Source organism: Neofelis nebulosa, chromosome 9, assembly GCF_028018385.1.
Source record: "Neofelis nebulosa isolate mNeoNeb1 chromosome 9, mNeoNeb1.pri, whole genome shotgun sequence".
Taxonomy (NCBI): domain Eukaryota; kingdom Metazoa; phylum Chordata; class Mammalia; order Carnivora; family Felidae; genus Neofelis; species Neofelis nebulosa.
Window position 1 is genome coordinate 31,002,498 of NC_080790.1, and position 27,838 is coordinate 31,030,335.

General features: G+C 45.2%; 2 long non-coding RNA genes across 10 annotated transcripts; one reads left to right on the top strand and one right to left on the bottom strand.

The window, feature by feature from the left end:
* On the bottom strand, positions 1-14,150 carry LOC131484634 (uncharacterized). Of its 9 annotated transcripts, none has more exons than XR_009248356.1 (4): positions 14,038-14,150; positions 12,721-13,073; positions 2,343-3,252; positions 1-1,983 (listed from the first exon to the last, which is right to left on the bottom strand). It is a non-coding gene; the product is annotated as an uncharacterized LOC131484634 (long non-coding RNA). The 9 variants fall into 9 exon arrangements; XR_009248358.1 differs by having other exon boundaries at positions 12,721-12,899; positions 14,032-14,129; XR_009248350.1 differs by having other exon boundaries at positions 1-1,592; positions 1,739-1,983; positions 12,721-14,129.
* LOC131484635 (uncharacterized) lies at positions 11,863-27,549 on the top strand. The gene is made up of 2 exons (XR_009248359.1): positions 11,863-12,176; positions 16,827-27,549. It is a non-coding gene; the product is annotated as an uncharacterized LOC131484635 (long non-coding RNA).
* The last annotated feature ends 289 nt before the right edge of the window (positions 27,550-27,838 follow it).

A 27,838-nucleotide genomic window follows, 5' to 3' on the forward strand; every position in this document is an offset into this window, starting at 1 on the left:
TCGTTCGATCCAACCATTGTCTATAGTTGAATACCTTTATTGATACATTTTTCAGTCTCCAAAAATTAATGGAGGACCATTACGAACCTCGGATGGAGACCCACGTCTTCTGCCGAAGACAACACAGCTCTTTGTCCTTCTGGCTGCTCTGAAATGAGAAGTTCCTTCTTGTAGTGAGCCCACAGACGTCTCTGGTCCTAGTTCCACCCCTCTAGGGCCAGAGAGAATAAGTTCAATCCCTCTCCGTATGCAATCTTTCCAAAACTGTGCAGTCAGCTCTTGCACCTCCTGAGGCTTTGAGAAACGTTTTTGGAATCCTTGTGCAGCGCTGCACGTGACGTGGGCCCGTTTCTGTCCTTGCCGCCATGTCCCAATCCCCGAGGATGGTGGACAAAGACACAAATGGCAGGAAGACGATATCCTGAGATTTCGGTGAACCACATGAAGGGGAACAGACGCGTGTAGGGTCTGAAGATATCCAACGTGTAGCCAGTACAAAACATGGAGCGAATGAGTTAGCCGGATATTAACTGCAAGGGGATGGAATAAAAATAGGGCCATTCAGACAGATCTTCAGGAAAATTTCCCAACCATGAGCCCGGACTGTGCCAAACCCCAAACATTTGGAAAATAGCTTGAGATGTTCAACGAATCCCAAACTTGAGCGTTTGGGGATGGTTTGTCCTGTCTTAATTGCCCCTGTTTTCACTCGAGTAAGTTGACAAGACACTCACTTGCTGAATTTCTTCCAGAGAAAAAGTGGTTTCTGATTCAACACAATGAGAGCCTCTCCTTCCTTTTCTTTTTTGGTCTTTTCCTTCTCTTTCTCTTCGTTGTTGGCCAAGGTTCTTCCCCAGAGACCACAATTCCCCTCACTGAAGACTCTTTTCAGTGTCAGGTATGATGGGCATATTGAGAAGGCTGATTTATATTCTGCTTGAAGTTTCTCTTTTAGAGAAAAAACTGACCATCCCTCCTCCTAAGTAGCTGGCACGTGTGCTGCAAATGTATTAAACGCTTCCAGATTAGATTCCAGCAGAGCACAGTCTATCTTTGTACAAGGCTAATGGGCCACAGCTTCTAGACAGGCCTCTGCTTTCTGCCAGGGAATTCTCTTCTCGGCTCAGGTAGAGGGGCCCTACAATGCACAGAGAATAAAGGCTTCAGCATCCCAGAGACACATACTGGGGATGGCTGGCTCACACGCCTGGGTCACCTAGACTGCCCTGGGGACCCTGATGAGGAGACTCTCCCATAGCTAAATCTGGTATTGCTTCCCTTCCAAGAATCACGAGGCAGTTTGTAAGATAAAAGTGGCACTCAATTGGACTTAGCCAACTTCTCAGGATATTTGGTATGAGCTTGGTGGCAGAATACCAAGCCTGATGGCAATGCTTCTGTGTGACACAGTCACTCGAAAAAGAGAGAAGTTCTGGGACTGAGGGATGCTCTTGGGAGGTGGCAAGGAGGTCGATGACAGAAGGTCGGTCTTTCCTTTTCACAAATGGAAGATTCTTTATCATCAGAAATAGGACAGCCCCGGGTTTGCCAGCACTCGTGATGCAGTTTGCTCACTCATGAAGAATGGAGACCTGAGTAAATTAAAAAATATATTGTCCTTCAGGCTACTCAGATTCACAGGTTAACTAAGGCAGAGGATGGTCTATCAGACACTGTTGGCTGTCTACCCCATATCCATTCTCCCTGTCACCCTAATCTGATTGTGGCAGAGACTTACCTCACTCCATTATAAAGCCGCATTTCCCAGCGTCCCTTGCAACAAAGGCTAGCCTTGGGACAGAATTTTGGCCAAGGAGATATAAGCAGAAGTCTGTGGGGGGTTTCAAGGAAAGTTTTCTTTCAGAGAAGGGTCACTACTTTCTTCCATGTTGCTTGCTTCCTTTTCCATCTTCCTGTTGCAAACATGGATATGGGCTGGAAGGATTGCAGCCATCTTGGGACCATGAGAATGCAAGCCACACACTAGATGGCAAAGCAGGAGGATGGAAGGAGCCTGAGATGTGATGACATCATGGATCTAAAGCACAAGACTGGACTGCATCTCTCTGTAACTCTCCCTCCCACCCAACACACACACGCACGCACGCACGCACACACTGTCTTATCTCAGGAAATGGAACCACAGTCCTCCCCAAAGCTTTAGGACTCATCCTTAACTCTTCATGTTCCCTTGTAGCCCCTTCCACTCTTCCATATCCAATTTATTATCATGTTTGTTGATTCTACCAGCACAGCATATCTCAAATTCACCTACTTTTCATCTACACTGCCCCCTCCAGAGTGAACTCATTACCACCTGGAATGTTACAGGAGTCTCTTACTGGGTCTCTCCACAAGGTCTCTGCTTCTTGTAATCCATTCCCATGAAGCAGAAGTGCTTTCTAAAAAGAGATCAGATCACACCATTCGTTACGCTCCCACTTAAAGCTCTTCGTGGCTCTCTGCTGCCTTCAGCATGAAATCACAACTACTCACAATCACCCCTGAGGCCCCGCATGGCCGGATACCCACCTCTCCAACTCACCTCTCGCTGTTCTTCTCTCTGCTTTCAGTGGCTCAAAACCACCCATTCCCCATCCCAGATGCTCTTGCCTTCAGCTCAGCTCCATCTCTTCCTTCAGGTCTTAGCTAACGTGTCAGGCAGACCTTCCTGTCCACCACATCTAGAGAAAATTCCCCTGCTCTTTCCCTCCATCCCAGGTTGGAGGAACTGAATTGGTTTATAACGTTTGAATCGGTTGGCGTCCTTGGATTTATTTGCTTTGAGACCGTCAGCTTCTCAAGGATAGAACCACATGTCTTTCTTGCTACCTTTTATCCCCCCTAGGCTAGTCTACTGCCTAGAACATAGTTAGAGCTCAGTAAGTATTTGTGGAAGAAATGAACAAAACAGTTCATTTTATATGCTTTTTAGAATCTGTGGTACGGAACACTATGTTTTAAGAGAGGAAACCTAACACAGTGATACAGTTCATGGACCCCAGAGCCATGAAGTACTTAGCAATGACATGATCTTGGGCAAAGAACTTAATCTTGGTTGTTTCATCTGTAAAATGGGGATAAAAATTCGCCTATCTTGTAGGATTGCTGTGAGGATTAATTGAGTTAATTCATATGAAGTCATCGGACCTCCTCTTCTTCTTTTTCTTCTTCCAGTGAGACAGAGATTGTGTTTCATGTATATGTTTGCTTCTCCAGTGCCAGCAAGAAGTATGGTCCAGACTGGATTTACTACAGCATTTATTGAAAGAAAAAAAGGAAGCACAAAAGAACAAATTAACAAACCAGAGATCAATTCCAGACCTAGGATGATATTCTTTAAAAAATATTTTATTTTGCGAGAGAGAGAGAGAGAGAGAGAGAGAGAGAGAGAGAGAGAGGCTCGAACCCACAAACCGCAAGATAATGACCTGAGCAGAAATCGAGAGTCAAATGCTTAACTGAGTGAGCCACCCAGATGCCCCCAGACCTAAGTTGATATTTAATTGATTTACAGTGACACAAGTCTAAAAATATTCACTAACACAGCCATTATCCAGGTAATTCCAGCAACATCCAGGTAATTTCTTCTCCATCAACAGAAGGTGCACAGTAACTAAGTGAACTGCAAGGTCACCTGAAGGTCTTTAGGGACTCGTGGCTGGCCCTGCAGAGAGAATTGTGAACCCCTGGTCAGCAATCCACCATTTCTGCTCAGCGCCAGTAGGATCCTCTGACGCTTCCACACCCCTCTTATGAAAGAAGCAGGTGGAGTTGTTTTATTCATGTTAAAAACAAAATGACTAAAAATGGCAGAAAGCAATACAAATGCTCCTAAAATGAAATCAGTGACATATACGCAGCCATCTGCAATCCATCTGAGAATCCAGAACCCAGGAAGAATTTAGTTTCAGGAAGGAAAAGAAACAAAAAGATACAGCAGGCAGCACTAGGAAATAGCCTTCAGAAATGTTAACAGTGTACAGAGTAGCCTTCAGAGATGTTATAGTTTACAGAGGTCAGAAAACCCAACAGGGACAGAACACAGCTATAGGGATTGTTTTCCAGAGCTGGAAAATTACCACATCTCCTGGTAATTGCTTATTTGTGTAAAGGGCAACTCTGTGGATTCCTTGAGGGTAGGGACAGTGCTTTAGTCTTCCCTACCTGAGCTTCTAAACTACACACATGGATTCCTCTGAGGACCTTGACAATCATAGTAGGTGCTCAAGAAGCATCTGTTGAGAGAGTGGATGAGCGATTAACTCATCAGTACAACACGGAGCCCGGGCCTTGCCCCTCCTGACATTTAAAGATAAGTTTGGGGAATTGTCGGGGTTCCTGGGTAGCTCAGTCAGTTGAACATCTGACTCTTGACTTCTGCTCAGGTCACTATCTCACGGTTCGTGGGTTCGAGCCCCACCTTGGCCTCCACACTGTTCAGAGCCTGTTTGGGATTCTCTCTCTTCCTCTCTCTCTGCCCTTCCCTTGCTTGTGCTCTCTCTCTCCCTCACGGTGGATGAATAAACTTAAAAAAAAAAAAAAAAAGGGGCGCCTGGGTGGCTCAGTCGGTTAAGCGTCCGACTTCGGCTCAGGTCACGATCTCATGGTCCGTGAGTTCGAGCCCCGCGTCGGGCTCTGGGCTGACGGCTCAGAGCCTGGAGCCTGCTTCAGATTCTGTGTCTCCCTCTCTCTCTGCCCCTTCCCCGTTCATGCTCTGTCTCTCTCTGTCTCAAAAATAAATAAACGTTGGGGCGCCTGGGTGGCGCAGTCGGTTAAGCGTCCGACTTCAGCCAGGTCACGATCTCACGGTTCGTGAGTTCGAGCCCCGCGTCGGGCTCTGGGCTGATGGCTCGGAGCCTGGAGCCTGTTTCCGATTCTGTGTCTCCCTCTCTCTCTGCCCCTCCCCCGTTCATGCTCTGTCTCTCTCTGTCCCAAAAAATAAATAAAAAACGTTGAAAAAAAAAATTAAAAAAAAAATAAATAAATAAACGTTAAAAAAATTTAAAAAAAAATAAAAATAAAAATAAAAAATAAAAAATAAAAAAATAAAAAAAAGAAATTTTGGGAATCGTAACCTGGTAAATGGATATAAAAAAGGATAACTTGTAAATGTGAGAGGCATTGCTCTCAACCAATTGTATTCTCTTCGTTGGAGAAATACCTATTCAACTGCTTTGCCTATTTTTATATTGGGTTATTTGTCATTGTGTTATTGAGCTATAAGTGTTCTTTATATATTCTAGATACGAGTCCTTTGTCAGTTACCTGGGACATTTACACTTGCAAGTATTTTCTCCCAGTCTGTGGGTTGCCTTTTTCATTTTTTTGATGGTGTCCTTTGAAGCACAAAGTTTTTATTTTAGTGAAGTCCACTTAATTTTTTCTTTGTCACTTGTGCCTTTGGTGTCATATCTAACCAACTGTTCTCTAATTCAAATTCACAAAGTACTCCTGTGCTTTCTTCTAAGAATTTTATGGTTTCAGCTCTTACATTTAAATCTCGGATCCATTTTGAATTAAACTTTGTATATGATATGAGGAAGAGGTCCGACTTGATACTTTCTCGTGTAGGTGTCCAGTTGCCCCAGCACCATTTGTTGAAGAGATTATCTTTTCCCTATTGAATTGTCTTGGCACCCTTCTTGTGATGGTTAAATTTATGTGTCAGTTTGGCTTAGCTGTGGTGTCCAATCATTCCTTCAAACACTAGTCTAGACATTGCCGTGAATGTATTTTGTAGATGTGATTAACATACACAGTCAGTTGATTTTAAGTTGACAAGATCTTACCTTTGATAATGTGGGTGGGACTCATCCAATCAGTAGAAGACCGTTAGAGTGAAAACGGAGGTTTCCCGGAGAAGAAAGAATTCTACCTCAAGACAACAACACAGAAATCTTGCCTGTGTTTTCAGCCTTTGGGCCTGCCCTACAGATTTCAGACTTAAGACAGTAATATCAACTCACCTGAGTTTCCAGCCTGCCAGCATGCCCTACAGATTTTAGACTTGCCAGTTCCCACATTACATGAGTCAATTCCTCAAAAATAAATCTCTCTCTCTCATTTTAAAGAGTTTTGGTAACCAGTTGCTTCTTAGATGTGCATTTATTTTTGAGAGAGAGAAAGAGAGTGAGGGAGGGGCAGAGAGAGAGGGACAGAGGATCCCAAGTGGGCTCTGTGCTGACAGCAGAGAGACTGATGTGAGGCTCAAATTCACGTATTGTGAGATCATGACCTGAGCTGAAGTCAGATGCTTAGCTGACTGAGCCACCCAGGTGCCCCCCAAAAATAAATCTCTTAATTCACACGTACATATATTCTATTGGTTCCATTTTTCTGAAAAAAACCTGACAGATACACTTGTTGAAATCCCAATTGACCATAAATGCAAGGATTTTATTTCTGGGATCTCTTTTCTATTCCCGTGATCTCTATGTATACCCTGACTCCAGAACTGCACTGTCTTAGCTGCTGTAGCTGTATAGTAATTTTCAAAGTAAGAAGGGTGATTCCACAAATTTTGTTCTTCTTTAGTCAAGACTGTTTTGTTTATTCTGGGTTGTCTGCATTTCTGTATGCGTATGAGGATCCATTTATCAATTTCTGCAAAAAAGGAAAAAAGGCAGCTGGGATTTTGATAGGATTGAATCTGTAGACCTCCTTTGGAATTATTTGTTTTAATGATATTGAGCCTCCCAATTCATGAACTTGGAATGTCTTTCCGTCCATTCTGGTCTTTGTTCATTTCTTTCAACAACGTTTTGTAGTTTTCAGTGTATGAGTGTTGCCCCACTTTTATTAAACGTATGCCTAAGTATTTCCTTCTTTTTATGCCAGTTTAAATGGAATGTGTGTTTAATTTATGAATTATTCATTGCTAGTATAGAGAAATGCAGTTGACTTTTGTTATTGATTTTGCATCCTAAAGTTTTGCTAAACTCATTTATTACTTTTGCTAGATTATTTGTATGTATGGATTGTCCATATAGAAGATCGTGCCATCTGTGAATGGAGATAATTTCGCTTCATCTTTCACAATTTGGATGTTATTTATTTATTTATTTATTTATTTATTTATTTATTGCCTAATTGCCCTGGCTAGAACTTCCAATACAAGATAGAAGTGGTCAGAGTAGATATCCTTGTCTTCTGCTTGATCTTAGGGAGAAAGCTTTTTGGTCTTTCACCATTACTGTGATATTTGCTGTGGGTTTGTTTGCTTTGGAGATTCCCTTATCAGGCCGAGGAATTTCCATTCTATTCCTAATTTGTTTGTTTTGTTTTATCATGAAGGGATATTAGATTTTGCCAAATACTTTTTCTGAATCTGTTGAGATAATCACGTGGTTTTTGTCTTTTATTATATTGATATAGCATATGACATAAATTATTTTTTGTATGTTGAATCACCCTCACATTCCTGGGATAAATTCCACTTGGTCATGGTATATAATCCTTTTTATATATTACTGCACACACACACACACACACACACATACACGCACACACTTAATCTAAAAACCACTATATTAAAAGCATTCAGGGCGCCTGGGTGGCTCAGTCGGTTAAGCGTCCGACTTCGGCTCAGGTCACGATCTCGCGGTATGTGAATTCGAGCCCCGCGTCGGGCTCTGTGCTGACTGCTCAGAGCCTGGAGCCTGTTTCAGATTCTGTGTCTCCCTCTCTCTCTGACCCTCCCCCGTTCATGCTCTGTCTCTCTTTGTCTCAAAAATAAATAAATGTTAAAAAAAAAAAAAGCATTCAACAACAACAACAAAAATAAAATAAAATAAAATAAAACAACCTACCAAGTCAAAAATAAAGCAAACATAAAATCCCTCCAGACAACTTTGTAAGTTGAAGATGCCTTTGTAACTTTAAGAAATTATTATCTCCGGAACATCGTCCAGTATAATACACTGGAGTTGACCAAAACCTAAAGTAGTTCATTCATATGAATCAAACCTCATCAGAAAAGCAGAACTCAATATGGTCCCTAGGACATTCCTGGATTCCTGCCACAATTCCCAGATATCACATACTTTTCTTCCTCCTTATCTGCATTTCCATTTGCTGCTTCCAGAGCCCTGTGGATTGGGGCAAGAGGTGAAGGTGCAGCTTGGTAGGCAAGGCAGACACGTGGGATCCCCGTCACAGATGCAGCATGTTAGGGAAGGCACCAGGCCAGCAAGTAGAGATAGGAATGACCCAGGCATTATGTGTGTCTGGTGAACTCAGCCGTTGAGCATGGTCTTGAAGCCTGCGGGATCAGAGATCCCTTCAGTCACTCAGCAACCTAGCCTTGAGCCACGCTATTGCAGCCAGGACAAGATGATCGTTTTCACTTTGAGATGTGCATTTGCATTCTTGGAGCTTCCGTGTAAGGAGTCCCATTTATTTACGGTGGAAGAGCTGAATGTACAGAGAAATCGGGGGCTATTATGAAATCTTGGTCAAGGGCAAAGGACATCAAGGCACATGTAAAATTCATGTGATCTGTGCCCTCCCAATGTGTGTCAGAGGCGACAGCTTCACAGCACTCTTGTGTCCCCACATTATCCCCTTAATGTTGTTATAGGTCCCACCGCCAGGAAGAAAGTCTTCCTTACCTCTGACCAGCCTTTCCTCTTGTTCTATCATCACTGGAGATGGAGAACAGCTGCTCTCTTTTATGGACTCACAGTTAATTTAATTTATATCTGCTGTAAACATGATTTCTTAAACCTTAATAGAACATTTCAGTTCGGCATGTAGAAAGAGCCCTCTGCCCTGCCCCAGTCATTCCCAATAGATGTGTTTTACTGCATTAATTTATGTTTTTGTCTCTGTTGTTGTTGCTTGTTGTTTTTTCTTCCCCAACAGTGTGATTTTATTTTTATGGCCATATTCTTCCTAAGAATTTTCTGGGCATGTGACATTCCAACATCTTACCAGTGATTTATCCTGCTGATGGGTAGATGATCTCACCAAGACAATGAAATGAGAGGTTCAAGAATGCCGCATGGTCTCAAGGTGAGCAAAGAAAGACCCAGGTATTATTACTGTAGCTCTTCAAAGTTGGTGTGGCTGGAGCTCGTGGCCGAAGCGTTTGTAGCCCGCTTCATTTGCGTAGCTAGCATCACGTGAGAAATATGTGAGGGAAAACATGGAATGAAATGAAGCGTCCTTCCCCTTTGGACATCCTTCTCCCTCGGCCAAAGGATGGAGAAGTCTTGTGCAAGGATGGCCTGGTACCTTCTGCCCACTGTTGGCTGACCTGTAGCCCAGACACCAGGCATGAGGAGTTGAGAAATGGGCATATGATTGTTCCAGAGAAAGTTGCATAAAATTTAAGCCATGGGGCTCGAGTGTCTCCAGCCCTGTAGACTTATGGCTTCACGTGTGGAGGAGAGAATACAACAGCAGATTCATATCTGACTAATGTAGTAATGGCTCCCCACCAAAGCTCCTTGAAGTTCCCTTCAAAGTAAGTCAATAAATAGAGGCAGCTACTTGTGAGACTAGGCCTAATGCATTGTTTGGCTCAGTTCTGAAGAAAGTACAGTGTCTCTGTGACTGGCTTCGAAACGAGCGGACTGGGTTGCATTTGATCAGTTGGAAATGAGAAAGACAGGAGACCATCCCTACATGGAGGAGGCACCCTGTGAACGTTTATTGAGTGTATTGAGCACCCATCTTTTTAAAAATTTTTTTTTCAACGTTTTTTATTTATTTTTGGGACAGACAGAGACAGAGCATGAACGGGGGAGGGGCAGAGAGAGAGGGAGACACAGAATCGGAAACAGGCTCCAGGCTCTGAGCCATCAGCCCAGAGCCTGACGCGGGGCTCGAACTCACAGACCGCGAGATCATGACCTGGCTGAAGTCGGACGCTTAACCGACTGCGCCACCCAGGCGCCCCTGAGCACCCATCTTTATTGAGCACCATCTAAATGCTAAGCTCTCTATACTCGGCATTTTGGACACAGTGGTGACTGAAAGACAAAAATCTCTATCCTCCAGAAGCTTCTATCCTGTTAGAGAAGCTAGCCTAAAAATTACATTTGTAACATTGCCCCTGGTGGGGCTGTCTGCGATTCTTCAGAAAAATGAAGCATGAAAAGGAGCGAGAGACGGAGCGTGGGCAGGGGGGTACCTCATAGGAAGTAGAGGAAAACATCTCTGGGTGAGTGATTTGGGAGTGATTGGGGAGTGTTCTGGCAAGGCACAGATTTGGGGGAAAACATTGCCCTGAAACATCCTGAGCAGGAAAGAACTGGGCAGGTTTGTTAAATAACAAGAGGCCCTCCATATTTCGAGTGTCCTGAGGCACGTTGTTTGCTTTCTCTGAGCCTCGTTTTTCGTATGGACATAAAGCCCAGATGTCATAAAAACCCTGTGGCCTCTTTCTCTCTTAAGACAGAGGAAAAATTGGCTCAAGGCATCCGCCTATCTCTACAACCACAACCACCACAATCCTGTGGCTAAAAAAAAAAAAAAAAAAAAGTCCAAACCTTCCTGATCAAAGATGTTCCCTTTGCGGAGGGGCTGTGTGCTCATGCCCCTTCTGTGTCCCAGCCCCTGGTCTGCGGTGTGCACGTTTGACTTTTGAGGCGTCAGCCAAGAAGACCTTTCTGTAAGAACTGTAGAAACCACCCCCTACCCCCGTCCGAGCAATTGGGTGCACAGCGGATGGGTGGAAGATTGGGGGATGGGAGAGATCCAGGAGGGGGCACAGCCACCTTGTACAGGAATGGCATTCTAACACCTCAGCGGGGGGAAGTCCTGGGAGTTTACTGGCTCTTTTTCAGGTCTAGCCTCTAACTTCTTTCCCCTCCTTTCCTTTCTTTTCCCCCTTTTCCTTCCCGCAGCAAAGCAACAATTTCTCCTTTCCAACCTCTTCTGACACCCTGAGAGCCCAATCACCCCCAAGACCATCTTTCAAAGTATTTTCCTGAACACACACAGTGACATCTCTGAGTATAAATCTGGAGTCAGTTTTAGGGGGAAAAAAAAATCCCGTTCACATCCTTATGTTTAAATTGCAGGTTATCATATTAACTTTGCAGGGTTTTTGGAAGGATTACCTGGGATAATACACACACCAGCTTTGGCAACATTGCTTGGATAAAGTAAATGCAGATAAGCAGAGGCAGTGATGGGGGCGGGGGAGGGTGGTTGTTATCAACTCACTACTCCTTTGAGGTCAGGCAACCCTGGGGATTAAGTTGGAGAAGTTAGGGAGATGAGGGCCCGGGAAAGCTCTCGCCACAAAAACGACAAAGAAAATCGCTGTCAAAGGAGGAAGAGAGCACATTGAGCTGCACCAGGAGGCCAAAAATAACCAAAAACCTCTAGAGATTTGGAGGTACAGAAAAGCAGAGCAAAATGGATGGAGAAGAAAGGACATGGGGGGGGGTGGGTGGTGCAAGATTGTGCCATAAAATTTTAGATAAACCTTGTGAGAATTCAGATCTCGGTCCCAAGCCTGGTAGGTGAACGGCCTCTCCCACACTGCGTAACACACATTTACTGAATGCAATTCAGAGTACAAAGCGAGTTTTGGTTAAAGATCGTGGTGTACAGATGTTAATTCTCCCCCTCTCTTCCTCAAAAATCTCAAAAAGAACAGAAAATGGAGGCACATTTTAGTTGCCAGTAAAATACGGATGCGACTACATTCTTGAACCACAAACAATGTAGCAAATCTGCCAAATGCTGTGAAATCTGGACCAAAATGAGGAAGAACACTGGGAACTAACAACATATCCTCAGACCTTAGGCAAGATGGCCATTTCCCCCAAAGCAACAGAGGTTACCCTGAAATGCAGGCAAGAACTCTTTTTTTTTTTTTTTTTTTTTTAAGAGAGAGAAGGGGGGTGGGAGGGAGGGGCAGAGGGAGAAAGAGAATCCTAAGCAGGCTCCACACTCAGTGCAGACCCTGGGATCATGGCCTGAGCCGAAATCAAGAGTCAGAGGCTCAAGGACTGAGCCACCCAGGAGCCCCACAAGGATTCTTCAAGTGGTGTAAGATCTAGGGGCACAGAGGGCCACTCACTGCAGGAGAAGACTCTCCCTGTAGAGACCGACTTTGACACCACAGCACATGGCCGATGAAAATGAAGGAGAAACCAGGGTGACACAATTCTCATCCGCTACTTACTCTCTTCGCTGTGGAGACGACCAGAAGTGAGGTGAGATGTAGACATCGGAGGAACGCGGCATTTTGCAAATTGCCAATCTCTTAAATGATGAAAACTGCACGATGGTGCACATTCACGGGTTAAGGAAAGTAATAGGTTTGGTGAGAGGCTACAGGAAGCAGTATGTTCGAGCTTACCAACATTGCTTCCCTGCCTCTACGGACTACCTTTCAGCAAGTATACGAGATGAACAATGATCAGAAAGAATCACCCACACAGGTCTGCTTTGAAATGAGAGAGAAAATAAAGAAAAAAAGAATGTAAGGAAGGGGGCGCCTGGCTGGCTCAGTCGGTGGAGTGCACGACTCTTGAGTTTGAACCCCACCTTGGGTGTAGAGTTTACTTCAACAACAACAAAAAAGTAAGACAAAGGAAAATAAAGAACAACAGGAGAAATTTTCCAAGGAAACAGAGAAAGAGCTCAGACAAAGAGTTTTCTCTATGATCTCAAGGACATTATAGGAGATAAATGTAAATGAAAAATATTACAGAGAAGAAGGCTATACTATATGCAACAAAATTAGAATAAATTTACCTTAAAGCAGGGCTGCCTGGGTGGCTCAGTTGGTTGAGCGTCCGACTTCAGCTCAGGTCATGATCTCACAGTTCATGAGTTCGAGCCCTGCGTCAGGTTCTGTGCTGACAGCTCAGAGCCTGGAGCCTGCTTCAGATTCTGTGGCCCCGTCTCTCTCTGCCCCCCACCACTCACGCTCTCTCTCAAAAATAAATAAACATTAAAAAAATTTACCTTAAAACAGACAGGACTTTCATTCATTCATTCAACAACCAATTACTGAATACCCCCTATATGCCAGGAGCGCTGCTGAATGCTGGAGTTTTAGCGGGGTTTAAGATTAGAAGCATCTCTGCCTTCATAGAGTTTATAATCTAGGATGGTGGGGGAGGGGGTAGAAAAAATAAAATACATAGAATAAATATATGTAGTCCTAGTAAAAAAAGTAAAACAAGACTATGTGATAGAAGATGAAAAGGTAAGGTCTTCTTTAGATTGGGTGACTAGGAGAGGTCTCTCTAACCATGTGGCATTTTATCTAAAACCTGGATTAATAACGTGACACTTTTAGGCCTGCAAATTTCTAAAGGGACATTCTAGGTGTATATAATAGTAGCAAAAAGAGGTTATAAGGAAGAGGATAGACAAGAGTGGCAGTTAAAGTGTATCCAAAAATACATAACTGGTGTTTGCAAAGAAAAAATGAACAAATAAAATAGCAAATACGTTCAAAAATATAGTAGGAAAAATAATCCCCAAATAAATGCTTAAATCTGCTGAATGCTTAGAATCCGAAAGCATAATGCTGTCATGAGCACTCTGTATTTGAATGACCAACATCAGTACATAAGGAAAATAAGATAAGCAGGGGTGCCTTGGTGGCTCAGTCGGTTAAGCATCTGCCTTCGATTCAGGTCACGGGTTCGAGCCCTGCATCGGGCTTTGTGCTGACAGCTCAGAGCCTAGAGCCTGCTTTGGCTTCTGTCTCCTCTCTCTCTCTCTCTCTCTTTCTCTCTCTGCCCCTCCCCCACTCACGCCCTGTCTCTCTCCGTCTCTCAAAAAAATGAATAAACATTTAAAAAAAAAAAAAAAAGAAGAAGAAGAAGAATAGAATAAGCAGCCTTGATTCTGGGCTGGTCCGGTGCCTGGCTTTGACCAAGAGCAGATTGTGTCAGCTCTGAGCCTGTTCCAAGAGGTCTTGTGTACTTCCAGTCTCTTTCTTGCAACTCTGTTACCATTATGTGAGCAAGCCTGGGCTATCCTGATCCTGCCCTGGGATGAGAGATCACATGATCAGGCCACCCCCTTTGCCCCTGCTGAGAGATAACCAACTCTTACCACATATGTGATGTGGGGATCCCAGGGCAGCCAGGCTCCAGACCCAGACGCATGTCTTAACCATAGATGCTTTTCACCCAAGGCAATTCACCCAAGATCAGCCAATCCAGAGCTACAGAACTGCACTTCCCCCTCCAACCCCCACCACCCCAACCCGGACCTGTAGAGCTGTGTGCAATGAGAAATGGTGTTTGTTTTCAGCCACAAAACTTTAGAGTGGTTCATTAGGCACCAAATCCTAACTGATAAATATCTGAATGTATTTCATAATCTTTTTCTTGCCTTTGGAGAGATAATTTAGGACATAGTCTTATAAAGAAATGTTTACCTGAAATTCAGCACATCTAATTATATTTTAGTTTCTTTTTCTTCTATTAAATTCAAGTGGAATTATGTTTAATGGTTTTTATTAAAAATAGCTTTAGGATGCCTGGATGGCTCAGTTGGTTAAGTGTCTGACTTCGGCTGAGTTATGATCTCGTGGAACATGTGTTCGAGCCCCGTGTCTGGCTCTGGCTGACAGCACTGAGCCTGCTTAGGGTTCTCTCTCTCTCTCTCTCTCTCTCTCTCTCTCTCAATAAGTAAGTAAACATTAAAACAAAAAAGAGCTTGACAGGTAATAAGGAAGTGCTCACAAAAGGACAGGGGCATATTGAAAGGCTGTAAGAACAATGTGGATCCTGGATTGGCTCCTGGACCAGAAAATGGACATTGGTGGGGAAACTATCCAAAAACACATAATTGGTGTTCGGATACTCTTTAACTGCCTCCCATGTCTAGTTATTAGTATTGCCTTGATGTTCATCCTTCCATTCATTGTGTTGTGGTTGTGTAAGAGGCTACCATAGGGGAAGTTGAGTGAAGGGCAAAGGGAACTTTCCTAAGTCTAAAATTGTTTCAAAATATAGCTAGAAAAGAGCACAAAGATGTATTAAACAATGTCAAGAGAAAGTTGGATTTTGATCTTACTTTTGAAATATAAAACTTTTCCTCAGTGAAATAAATGGAGACACAGGTAAAAATAGCTAATAACTAATGCAGATAGTAAGTAAACATTGCTATTAGGTGTATGATGGTTCCAATGAATAGTTTTAGATATGCAGGATATTCAGAGAAAGAAGTTTGTCGAGGTAAATGTTTAATGTCTGCAACCTATTATATCTGGTGTTATTAATATATTGGTAAATGTTTGGTCTGTCCAGGACCAAATCGATTGTACATTCTGTACCAGCAGAAGTTTGTATATTCATGACACTTTTAAAGTAATTATTAATATATTTCCAGCCTAATTTCAAAGATTGCATGTTACTTTAATCGGAGGAATAAGGAAAGAAGTCAAACACTACATTACCTCTCGGAGGTAGCAGAACATGACAAATACAGAATAGACATCAGAAGGGGTGTAGTCTGCTTTGGCGATGCACCAAGGAAAACACCATTTGGTACAGGTTCAAATAGCACTTTCCTTAGAAGAGGAGCAGTGTCTACACATCACACACACACACACACACACACACGGATATATTATATACACATACAAATATGTATGTGTATGTATATGGTCTCTATATAGTATACATATTATATATATTCGTGTATTTATACTATTCTTTACACCCATTTTGGTGCCATGACCAAATGATATCCATATCATATACCACATGCAAAACACACTTAAAAAAATTTTTTTTTTCAACGTTTTTTATTTATTTTTGGGACAGAGAGAGACAGAGCATGAACGGGGGAGGGGCAGAGAGAGAGGGAGACACAGAATCGGAAACAGGCTCCAGGCTCCGAGCCATCAGCACAGAGCCTGATGCGGGGCTCGAACTCACGGACCGCGAGATCGTGACCTGGCTGAAGTCGGACGCTTAACCGACTGCGCCACCCAGGCGCCCCTAAAACACACTTTTAAATGTATAAATAAACAACTCCAACACATTCCGATTGTTTCACGAGGCAGCTATTTTTTTTTTTTTTTAAAGCTGAGTAATTCCATACCAGGTTCATTGTAGAAGAAGTCCCTGGTGGGTTCTGAAGCAACTAGAAAACAACAGAAACCTTAGAAACTTGTAACTGACAAATCAAACTATATCCGGAAACAGTATTGACTCAGCAGTAACTCCCACCAAGAAGATTATTTGTGTTTACAAAAGTTGTGTGTTAGGCCTCTCTAATACTATTGTCAAGTCAAATGTCAAGAATGTTAATTAGTAAAAGGAAGGGGAGGCGGTCCCTCAGCACCAGCTCTCTGTAAACAGAGCGCTGCCCCTTGAGTCCCAAAGCAACTACATGGAGGTGTTCTTTGCGCACAGGAAACAGTACATGATGAAGCATCTAGCAAAGCAGATGTGAAAAGTTGCCATCCGAAAACGGTTTATCAAAAGAGACAGTCTTATTGTAAATTACCAAAAACTCGTTTCAGTTTGTTTAGCTCACCAACGCATGGGTATTCAGTACGTGAGCTTTATTTCAGCTCTTTCCATTGTGTTCATCCCTTATTTGAGCAGCGTGTGCCCTCTGTTAGAAGGTCTCTCCAGAGTAGATTACAGAATGCAGAGATATCTTTATAGTCCACTGATAATTTTCCAGTTCTAAATACTCTACTATTTAGCCATCAGCCTATTAGCTCAGGTATAAAACAGGGAAGAAAGATACTCCCACGTTAAAACCAACATGTTTTATTTTCTCAATGCTCCTATCTCTTACCCTATTGAGATCTCATGGCACACGCAGATGGCTGTGGATTGGTTTGATAATTCTTTTTTTTTTTTTTTAACTTCTTTTAGCCCTAGGATTTAATCAAAACCATTTCTTTTGTGCAACATCGCTCTGAATTCAACCACATGGGACCTGGCAGGCAAGTGTTGGTAACAGACCCTGCATCTGTCTCGTGTCCATCAATGTCATGGTTAGCTTGGAAGCTGACAAAGCATCATAAGTTTCTTCTCAATCCATTTAAAATGAACCCCAGTTAAAATAAAAAGTAACACAAATCAAACAGGTTTTTTTGAATATTAATTCTGTAGGCACACTGTCAGAATCATAAATGAGTTTTGCATAAGGAGTAAAATGAAAGATAACTAAACACTTATCTTTAGGAAGAATGTCCACAAATGGCTATATATGTTACTGTGAATTGTTCTTAAAAGTAAACCTTCTGATGTATTCAAAATAATTAAGAGTGGACAAAAATCTCCCCACACCAATGCAATTATGTACATGTTCAGTAGGCAAATAGTCACGCCTTGAGCTCAGAGTCTAGGATACAACCATCAGTCAATCCATTCTTTGTTCCTTTCCCCCTTGTCTCCAAACTTTCTCTCACTACCTAAATACCCACATAGGATTCCAAATGGGTCCAATAGCTCATCTGGGCAAGGAATAATGTCCGGGACATGCTCGTTATTGTATTTTAGGCATTTGTTGACAAAGATGTATTGGGTGGGTTTGTTTTTGTTTTTGTTTTTGTTTTTCTATCTGGGGATGTTCCACCTATCCTGGCATGGAAGGAAAACTGGGCTGAGGGGGTCCTGCCTCAGCCAGCAGGGTCACCGTCTACTCTGCAGATGTTGGTGGAGTCTTAAGGAGCATGAGGTCTTGAGACAGGGAAGAGACCCAGTGGTCTACTTTGCCTTCTAATCTAAAGCCAAGTGTCTTATTTTCAATTATTCCCATTAACATCGTGCAGTCAGCAGCTGGGTGTAAAGCTCAGGACCTGCCCCGAGGGATGGACAGCACGGTGGCCTGTAAGACCACGGCACCACCTGTGTGTTCAGATGTCATCCCTTCCCTCCTGAGAGCCAGGCCACCTGCCAGGCCAGCTGCAGAACCAGTTACTTCTACACCATATTTGACATGGACATAAGACATGGTACTTTTCGTGACAGGAGGAATGTCCACACAAGTTATCATCCAAACAGGACACTTTTGAAAGAGGCAACTATTCATAATCATAACAGGTCAACAGATATGAATGGAGGCTGTCCCAGGCACACGGAGACACATAGCTATTAGCCAGAGGAACCTTTTCAGGACGCCTACCTCTTCTCTTCAGTAGACTTGCAATGAAGACATTCATAGCTTCCCTGAGGCCCCACCTCTGGAGTTATACTGCCTGGAAATATTTTGAGAATGTACCTTGGGGCAAAACAGATTTGTTGAAGAAAATGTCCTCACAAATGTGGAGCAAAAACTACAGAAGAAGCCGTCTTCCCCCTTTGCCCTCCCAGTGCGGTCGGAGGAGATTCTAGAATTAGAAACGAAACCAAAAAATGAAAGACCTGATCTGAGAGCTTAATTCTCCCCTTCAGGAAACAAACACCCAGCGTGGCCAGTGGGTTCTTTAAAAACATTCCCCATCCATTTTCCACCTTGTGTTCCTTTGGTCTGCAGTTGACTGGCTCTCATTTCATTTTTGGAAAAAAGTGATTGTATCTCCAGCCTAGAAACTTTGATACACTGTGCCATTATCAAGGAAGTCTCCTACGTGGGGATTGCACATCTACCCTGCCAGAGCACGGCGGCATGTGGTCCCGTAGACATCATTTTATGCTTTCTTCTTGCTTTATTTGAAATACGTTTCATGTACCATCTCCAACAAAAATGCAGTCGTTCAACAAGGAGAGAGACAGAGGGCCCTGAGCTGCCCAGGGAGAAGGCCAGGTCTGGGGCCGCAGAGTGGGGAGGAGTGTAAGTAAAGGCCTGGGCAGAGCGGCAAGAAATATTTGGCATTCCTGGCTTCCCACAAAGGGTAGGTCACGGAGAGGGAACAAGCAGTTGGGATGGAGTATGTACACCACAACTATTCTTTCTCAGGCCACATCCAGGCCACTCTATCACAGCAACGTCCCCGGTGGGAAGACCCCGAGTTTACTCCGCAGTGAGGGAAATGCTCCGGGTAATTACACACGATGCCTGTCTATACGCGGGATGGGGTCAATGTCTGTGGCAAAGACAGCTGCTGGTTTTGAGGCTGTGTGTTAAATCCACTTTGGCTAACGACCGCTTAGTGCATTTAAGGGACGGAGCACTGAGCGTCCCCTTCCACAGGCCCTGGTCAAAGCAAAGCCCACTTCTTCGTGACGTGCCCACAGGTGGTCTGTTTCAGAGGCCTGCCATCAGCTTCTTGGATGGGGATTTTGGAAGAAGAACCACGCTCGCTATTTCCTGGGTAGTGAATTAAAGACATGCCTCTCTTCTCTCTGAAACTTTGGGAAAGAAAAAAAAAAAAAAAAAAAAACCACCGTCATTCATAACAACATAACCACACATACATCAAGACAAAAATAATCATTTAGTTGAAAAGAGATTTTGTCATCAGCAGGCTTTCTTTCTGCCCACCTCGCTGGGCAGGGTAATTTGGCCCCTGCAGCCAGATCTATAAAATGCTGCAGTAAGATGGCTTCACGAGGTTTCTCAGCCACGGGAATTTCCAGCTACTGGAAAGACCCAAGGCCAGCGTAAGCTCATTTATTTTTCTTAATTTGAGTGTCAGGTTATAGACTAAATAGCAGATGCCTGATGTTCTCAAGTGCTTGCGAGGCAAATGTCACGGGACAGGACAACGAATGGAAGAATGCATGGAAAATGGGACATCATGCCCCAGGGTCAGCAGGTGGGCAGACCGCATGGAAACCTTCCCCTTGGAGTCATGGAGGTGAAGTTTCCGGGTGATAAATCTGAGAAGGTGCCTCCCGTTGCAGGGCTCAGAGCAGCAGGATGGCCTTCTTGCCCCTTGTACGCTGTGGCCCCGTGGCCCAAGGAGAAGTGGTGGTTTGGAAATCATGTTAAGACTTCTCCATGTGGCAAGAGTCGTTAGGGAGTGTTTTTGTTTTCTTCTTCTGAACAAGTAGTGTCCTAACACAGCGGCCACATGTTTTGCATTTCCTGTGACAGTCCTAATTTCTAATATTTTTGTGTGCACATCCTGATAAGTATACCAGGATCACTTTCGCTCAGCATTAGGTTCGGAAAACTTGGTGGCAGAAATCTTAGAGCATCTGTGTATTTTACAGGATGAGCAGAGGAGGAGAGAAGGGAAGGGGAGGCACGGAACCCCTAGTTCAGGACAGGTAACGTGCCAGTAATCTGTACCGTTGGCATGTTTGGTTCCCACAGGGGTGGGCAGCATTGCTCTGGTTTTAAAAATGAGGAAACCAGCTCAAAGGAGCTCGGCAGCTCACCCAAGGTGGCTGGCTGAGTAGCAATGATACCAAACTTTGGATCCAGATCTGACTCTAACACCCATGGCTTCTCCACCTTTGGGTAAGTCACTCATTCTGTTCTCACGAAGCTTCGTCATTCTTAGGGAGGTGAGATTTACAAACATGAAAATTCTAGATGATAAAGATGGGATATAACGTGTTACGTTATGACAAATGATCAGCGCTGTTAATCAGATAAGTTACCCATCTGTTGCAAAATATGGCCCACATGTACGCCCAAGTTATATTCTTGGTGGAATAAATTTCCATTTTTTTCATTATTTCTTGAGGATTGCAAATTCAATGGAGAACGGAGTGTCTTTCAACCCCATGTGGGGACTGGAACTCAAAGGGGTCCAGACCCTTCAGTCAAGATGCTGACTCTGCTCAGGAGGCACCCCCACACCGTCAGTGTCACGTCACGTGCTTGATGATGGCACCACGCTGCAGAGATGGAGACAGTGCCAACGGTTGCCCTCCAACAGGTAGCGAGGGCTGTGATGCTTTGCAAGGACTGTCGGCAAGGACAATACGTTCCATTCCATAAATGGTCACCGCGTACCTGCTACATAGAAAGCACAATGTTGAAACATGCCGCCTTCCGGCTTCCAGCTTCTGAGAGGAGACAGAAAACAACTATCGTATAAAAAAAAAAAATGCCAGTTGATAGATGCAAATAATATACTCTGGCAATTCCGAAGGGGAGTGATATCCCTGCATCTAATGGAGAGATCAGTGGAAGAGGCATTTGACATAGGCCTTGAAGTATGTGTAGGAGTCCAACGGACGGGTGGGGAAGGAAAAACAGAAGCTAATATGCTCAAGGAGGAGAACGGAATCTGTCTAAACAGTGGTGAGTCATCTAGCTCGTCTGGGTTGTGGAATATATGAGAGGGAGTAGTAATAAGGCTTTTTTTCCAGGCTTGCACTTCACCTTGAACTTCAGTCTGTGCAAGATCCATCACTTCTGGCTTGTCCTCCTGGGGAGAGCAGACTCTCTCAGTCAGCAGGCGGCCTTGCCAGTGGGCAGGGGGCCGAGCAGCTCTCCTGTGTGTGTGTGGATGAAGGCCAGGGATACAGGGGCAGCAGCGGTTTTTCCCCGGTGAGAAACTAGGCCTAGTTGGTGAGAACTAACCTCGCGGGCCTGGGAAGCTGATCTGGCCCTGTTCCTGAACTCCTGCCTTCTCTGCCCCAAAGCTCTAAGCCCCTGGACAGAAGGCTGGGTCAGCTCTGCTTGCAGCCAGAGGACACTGAGAAGGCCACGTCTCACAGGCGCCCTTCTCTCAGGTCCCCAAAGCCTCTAGGGCGGACAGCCAGCGTCACTTTCCATCTGGCCCCAGGCAATGGCTACCTAGCAACTGAGCCATAGACGTTTGCCCTTAGGATATAGTCTGAGTGTTGGTCTGGGGTTTATTTTTTTTTTAATTTTTTTTAACGTTTATTTATTTTTGAGACAGAGAGAGACAGAGCATGAACGGGGGAGGAGCAGAGAGAGAGGGAGACACAGAATCGGAAGCAGGCTCCAGGCTCTGGGCCATCAGCCCAGAGTCCGACGCGGGGCTCGAACTCACAGACCGTGAGATCGTGACCTGAGCTGAAGTCGGACGCTTAACCAACTGAGCCACCCAGGCGCCCCTCGGTCTGAGGTTTAAAACCAAACCAAACAAATTCTGCCCCACTGCATCTTCAACTGTTGATTTCTGGTGAAGTGTCTTCTAAAGGCACAATCAGCCCTCCTGTGAACAGAAGTGAGCAATTGAAAACCTTGCTCTCTGGGGCACCTGGGTGGCCTAGTTGGTGGAGCGTCTGACTCTTGATTTCAGCTCAGGTCATGATCTCTCAGTTCATGAGTTCTAGCCCTGCTCTGACAGTGTGGAGCCTCCTTGGGATTCTCTCTCTTCCTCTCCTCCACTTGGGCACTCTCTCTCTCTCTCTCTCTCTCTCTCACACACACACACACACACACACACACACATGCGCACAAAAAATAAATAAACTCTAAAAAAAAAAAAAACCCACAAAACCTTGCTTTCACTCTTCCCTCATTTCCTTGCCCTGTGAAAGCATCTGGGTCTAAATTGGGCCCCAACTTATCAGTATGATGCTTGCTACCCATCACAACTGACTGGGGAGTTGTTGGAAATGCAAATGCTGGGTTCACCCCAGGCTAAGAGATAGGTCTGTGGGTTTGATTTTATTTTTATGTATGTCCCCCAAGTGCCTGGGCAAATGCCGTATAACTTTGGATATCCACATTTCCTTTTTGTTGCATCCTAGAATTTCCAGCTGGGACGAGTTCTGAACATCAGCTAACACAGCACTTTCTAAATTCATGGGAGCAGGATGCCAGTCTAGGAACTAGGGAGATAGCAAGTAGCGTTTCCTCAGTGGATCTGACTGGAAATCAACTTCTCTTGGAGCATAGATTGGCATCTCATGCCTAAAGTACAGCATGAGAATGTTGGTCTAGTTCAATCTCCTCTTTATGCATTTGAAGAAGGAGAACTGCTGTGCCCCATGGCACATAGCTCTAGACCCGCAGGCTCACTTCCCCTGCCGGTGCTGCTTTGGAATGATCCCTTCTATTTCCCTGACTTGGGTGAGAAGGGCATGTGTGAACAGATGAGACACTTGTGGGAAAACCATGTTCTAGAAGTGTGTGAGGTGATGTATGCTGTTTTGACTTGGACTTTTTCTTTAAAAAAAAAAAAAACTTGTTATTTGAGAGAGAGAGAGAACTCGAGGGAGGGGCAAGGGGAGGGAGAGAGAGAGAGAGAGAGAGAGAGAGAAAGAATCCCAAGCAGGTTCCAAGCTATGAGCACAGAGCCCAACGTGGGGCTCGAACTCATGAATCGTGAGACCATCACCTGAACCAAAATCAAGAGTTGGACACTCAACCAACTGAGCCACCCAGCTGCCCCTAACTTAGACTTTTCCTGAGCATTGCTTTGAGTCTGTAGCAACCACTGCCATCATAGAACATCTTAGAACCACTGAAGAAAAGAGCAATTCCAGATTTGGGGACTTGGTGAGCAAAAATTCTCTACTTCCTCCCCAGCTTGAGCACGGCTTCTTCATTGGAGTCCAGGCGCCTACAGCACAGGAATCGACCTCCAGCCACAGGGACTATCTAGGCTGCCCTGGGGTCACCAGGGGTAGCAGAAGAGACGAGGACGAGCCGCAGGAGCACAGGAAGCCGGGAGGCTGCCGTGGGAAGCAAGAGGAAGGTGGGAGGGGGGGCGGACATAATGTGACTGCTCTGGTCCCTCACTGGCTCACGTACTCACCTGGCACCTGACACCGCATGCTGCCAGCAAAGTGGATCCTTCATCGAATGATGCAAGGACTATGAACTTATCTGCTTTACGCCCTCAGGACATCTAAGCGTGGTGCCTTGTTCCTACAAATTGCTCTGTGATTATATAATGATGGACCAAGAGTGACACAGCAGGGAACCTTTCCATCTGCAGAGGAAAACTGCTCTTACACACACTGTCCCAGGGAAACCACCTTCTCTTCCAGAAGGCAAGCGTCTCTTGCTATTTGGAACTGCCTGTTGACCCCCATTCCTCTTCAGCCCATTAGTCAGAGGTAGAGCTGCTCCTGGATAACACCCTTACACACCCTTACACACACACACACACACACACACACACACACACACACAATCTGTTAACTTTTGGATCTTTGCCCAGAAGCCTCCAGAAGCCCAGACCCAATCCTGGGTTCCCAGGTCCAAAATTTTTGTAGCAAGAAAAAGCATTCTCATCTGAAACTTTTAATAGCATATAAATAAAGTGATCCAGACTCCAAATGGCCCAGGCAAGGCCACCCCATATAGGGCCGTGAATATCACAATAGGTGATTGTTTTAAAGTGTTTTAATGAGTCTTAAAACATCCTACATAATATCAGCCTCCACTCCAGTCCTCCTGACAGGCTCCAGTAAATAACATGAGTTGACAGGAATAAAACAGCTTGCTCAGGAGTAATTGAGTGGAATTAGAATGAACAGACAAGAAAGAAAAATTGGTGCTTGGGTCACAAGGAACTTTTTGTTGGGAACGCCCTGGGGGATTTGGTGGGATGTGGCCCCGCTGACTAATCACCAGTATAGAAAGTTTACAGTCTCTCCACCATGCCAGCGTCTTTAATAACTTGAAAAGCACAAGAGGTGGCTGTTAATTTCAAAGACAGTTATATGAAGCTTTTATTGAGTGTGGCGCAGAGTATATAGTTAGCAGCCTGTGAGATAATGAACCCTTTAAATAGGGTTTTCAAAAACAAAACCATCTTATTTTTGCTTGAGCCAAAAGAACAGCAATGTTCTCCTGTTATTTGAAAGCCGAAAAAATATATATAAAGTAGGATCTCTCCATTGCACACGAGAAGAGTCGCTTTCTTCACCAAGGGCGTGTGCCATGCCATGGAACCATGGACACTTAGAGGGACTCAGCTGACCTTGCCAGGACATACCTTTGCCGGGAAGCAAGCAGATAGGGGAGGAAGGGGTTAAATGTGATGGCTGCCACCCTCATGAGCATTGGCTCCTGGGCCTTCTCTCCCTGACCTGGGCTGACAATACTGGGAAGAGGTGGGGCCCCCTCTGGCCCCCCAGTGTCATGAAGTGAGTAAACCAGAGATCAAACCAGTGGCTTCTTGAATTTAAAGAGATAAAGAACCAACCTGTGAAAAAAGCAGGACTCCACATGCCTCCCCTGGGCGTTCTGGGGCTGGAGACAGCGGGCCGGGAGCAGGGTGGGCAGACATTGCCTGTCCAGTCTAGAACCACTTAGGATGGCCTGCTCTGACCTCTTGACGAGGCACGTGAGGAATGGACGCGGTGAAGTGAGCCGTTGATGGGCCTGGAATCTCCAAGCCACTGTGACCGGGGACCCTGACTTCACCCCCTGGCAACATCTATGATTTTGACCCATGGAGTACCTTGTGCTTTTATCATTGTCTCTCCCTCTTTCCCTCCCTTCCTCTCCTCCTCTTCTCCATCTCTCTTCCTCCTTCCCTCCCTCTTCCCTCCCCTCCCCGACCCCGACTGCGCTAGATGTATACGTGCGTGAAGAGACTGAGATGGAGAAATCGGTCCAGCCCACTTTAGAAGTCATCTGTTTTTCCCTCACCCTATCATTCTTGCATTCGATGTTCATTAACCCCTTGCCAAGAACAGGGCTTCCAAGTGTGAGCGAGGCAGACATGGCTCCCCTCCCCCTCCCTCTACCCCCAACACACAGGCGAGTCCTACCTGGCCCAGCTGGCAGTGGTCAGGGGCAGTGCTGATGGACAGGACAGGTGCTACCCCGACTGCAGGACCCGGTGGGCCTGTTGCTGGTCTTTGCTGTGCCCCTCCTTCATTCCACGGTGGGTCTGTTGTGACAAGGGCTTTGCCCATAGGACCCCCTGGGCTGAGGAACAATGCCACCAAATCTGACTGACCAAGGACTGCAAAACAAAACAAAGAAACAGGGCTTCTCTCAGCCAGTCCTGGGGAGCAAATAATGTAAACAAAAAGATTAATTAAAGGAGAATGAATTATTTCCTGCCTCAGCACTGGCAACAAGCAGAATCTAAGAACTTAATTCAGTCTTGTTATTAGCAACATATACCCTGCTTTTTTTTTTTTTTTTAAGACACACTTCTGTCCCTCACGTGATATGGGGAATTTAGCCATTTCCAGGAGTTTTTTCTGCAAAACATGCATCAAGTTGGATCTCTTCCCGAGCTGTAAATTCTTGCCAGCCCAGGAAAACTCCTTCTAGAAGCTTTTGGGATCTGGTGAGCCCTGAAGGAAAACTCCCAGCCTCACTCCTTTCCAGCAGTTTGGGAACATGCTGGAGCTGCGTCTGTGGGAGTCTGGAATGCTTGCTTAGGAAGGCCCTTTGTTGGCCGCATCGCCTTGGAGCCACTTGCAGATTCCCGCTGGTCTAGGATGTATCAAGAAGCCAGAGAACAACCTTGTTTTAGGAAAAGAGGGAACTGCTTCTTCTAACGCTGTCAGGAAGCAAAACAGTCAAATTTTCTTTTCCGGAGGTCTGAACAGAGGCACGGATATTTGAATGAATGCACTTTTAAAGTCTCAATGCTCTAATTGCCAGTGGTCCCCAGTCCTTGCGGTGTCGTAGAAGCACCTGAGAATGAGTCAGAATATGAGCTGCTCTTCTCCATGTCCTGTCTCCCCCACAGGAAGCTTCTTGTGTGGTACCTAGGAATCTGGATTTTCAAGAAACTCCGTAAGTGATCGCTGTGCAACCAGTACAGTGCCACCACCCATGAAGTGACGGCAATTACTGTCACCTAGGGGCTGCCCACATGGCAGGGACAGCAGAAGGAGCTAAGATTGAGATGTTCTGGAGAAGCTCTTTCTTAGGAAAGGTGATCTTGGGGGTTCGGTTAGGCAAGGGAGAGAGAGAACGTTCAGTCCGGGGTGCTCCTGAGTCAAAGCCAACCATCACCTTCTTAAGGATGTCAGCTTGCTGACTCGCCATCCTGGGTAGCTTAATGGGCCCCCAGCAGCCCCCAGAGAGGAGGTCAGCTGGAAGACGAGTGCTGGAAATACCAGCACGTGACAAATACCTCTGCTGGAGAGCACTGGTGAGATTCCCTGAGGACGCCCTGTGAATCACCCTGAGTGGCAAGGCCAAGGTCAAGAGGTGGGTGTTTCTGGTCAACCCGAGGCTTCACAAAATCATTTCCTTTTGCCTTCACTTCAGACCTCACCTGTCAATGTGGCTTCTGCCAGGTACGCATGTGCTTTCTGCCCAAGGCTCCTCGAGCTGCCCAGTGCTCACACAGCCAGGGTGCGAACAAGCCTGTACTGAGCCATCCCTTTGGGTTAGAATGAATGCTCGAGAAAAGCAGGAGGCATTTCTGACCTTTTTGGAGTTTCAGTAATCTCCCCTACAAGCATTTGACTATGAATCTTCTGGGCAAGGAAGCAGCTTGCTTCCTGATGTAGAGCCCACTTTTCCACAGGGAAAGAAATAGCTTGTGAGCTCGTATCCAGGGTTTGCCCTTTTTAACAGCAAAACACAGTTACGTGACCATTCAGAGCTTCTCTTCTAGCCAACATGGGGCGTGGATGTCTGAAGTGGACAGGCTACCTGTGCCTCGAGCCCCGGGTGGGTCAGAACCATGATGGGATCCGCCTTGGCCTCTGGGAAGATGGCTCTATGCCACCGGGTACTCAGGAAGCTGGGGACAATGCGACACCAGTCCATCAACAACTATCTACTGAGCCCCTGCCATTGTCAGACACTCTTCCGGACTGTGTGTCTTACGAATTGACTTTGAGAGCACACACAGGGGACACACAGCCTGCATCACAGCTTTATAACTGACTGTGACACCACCCAACCCCACCCTTTCCGTCTCTGGCACTTATCAGACTCTGCAGAGCCAGTCTGGTTATAACATTTTCCGGAGGATTCCGAAGACACCTGGTTTAACACATTCCCCCTTCGCACTCAGCTTCCGTGAAGTTCTGCCTTCAAGGTGAACCGAGGAGGCTGGTTGTCAGGAGGCTCGGGCAGTAGCCACCTCGCCTTGTGATGCCGTGAGCGCAGTAGGCTAGTTCCAGCGGATGAG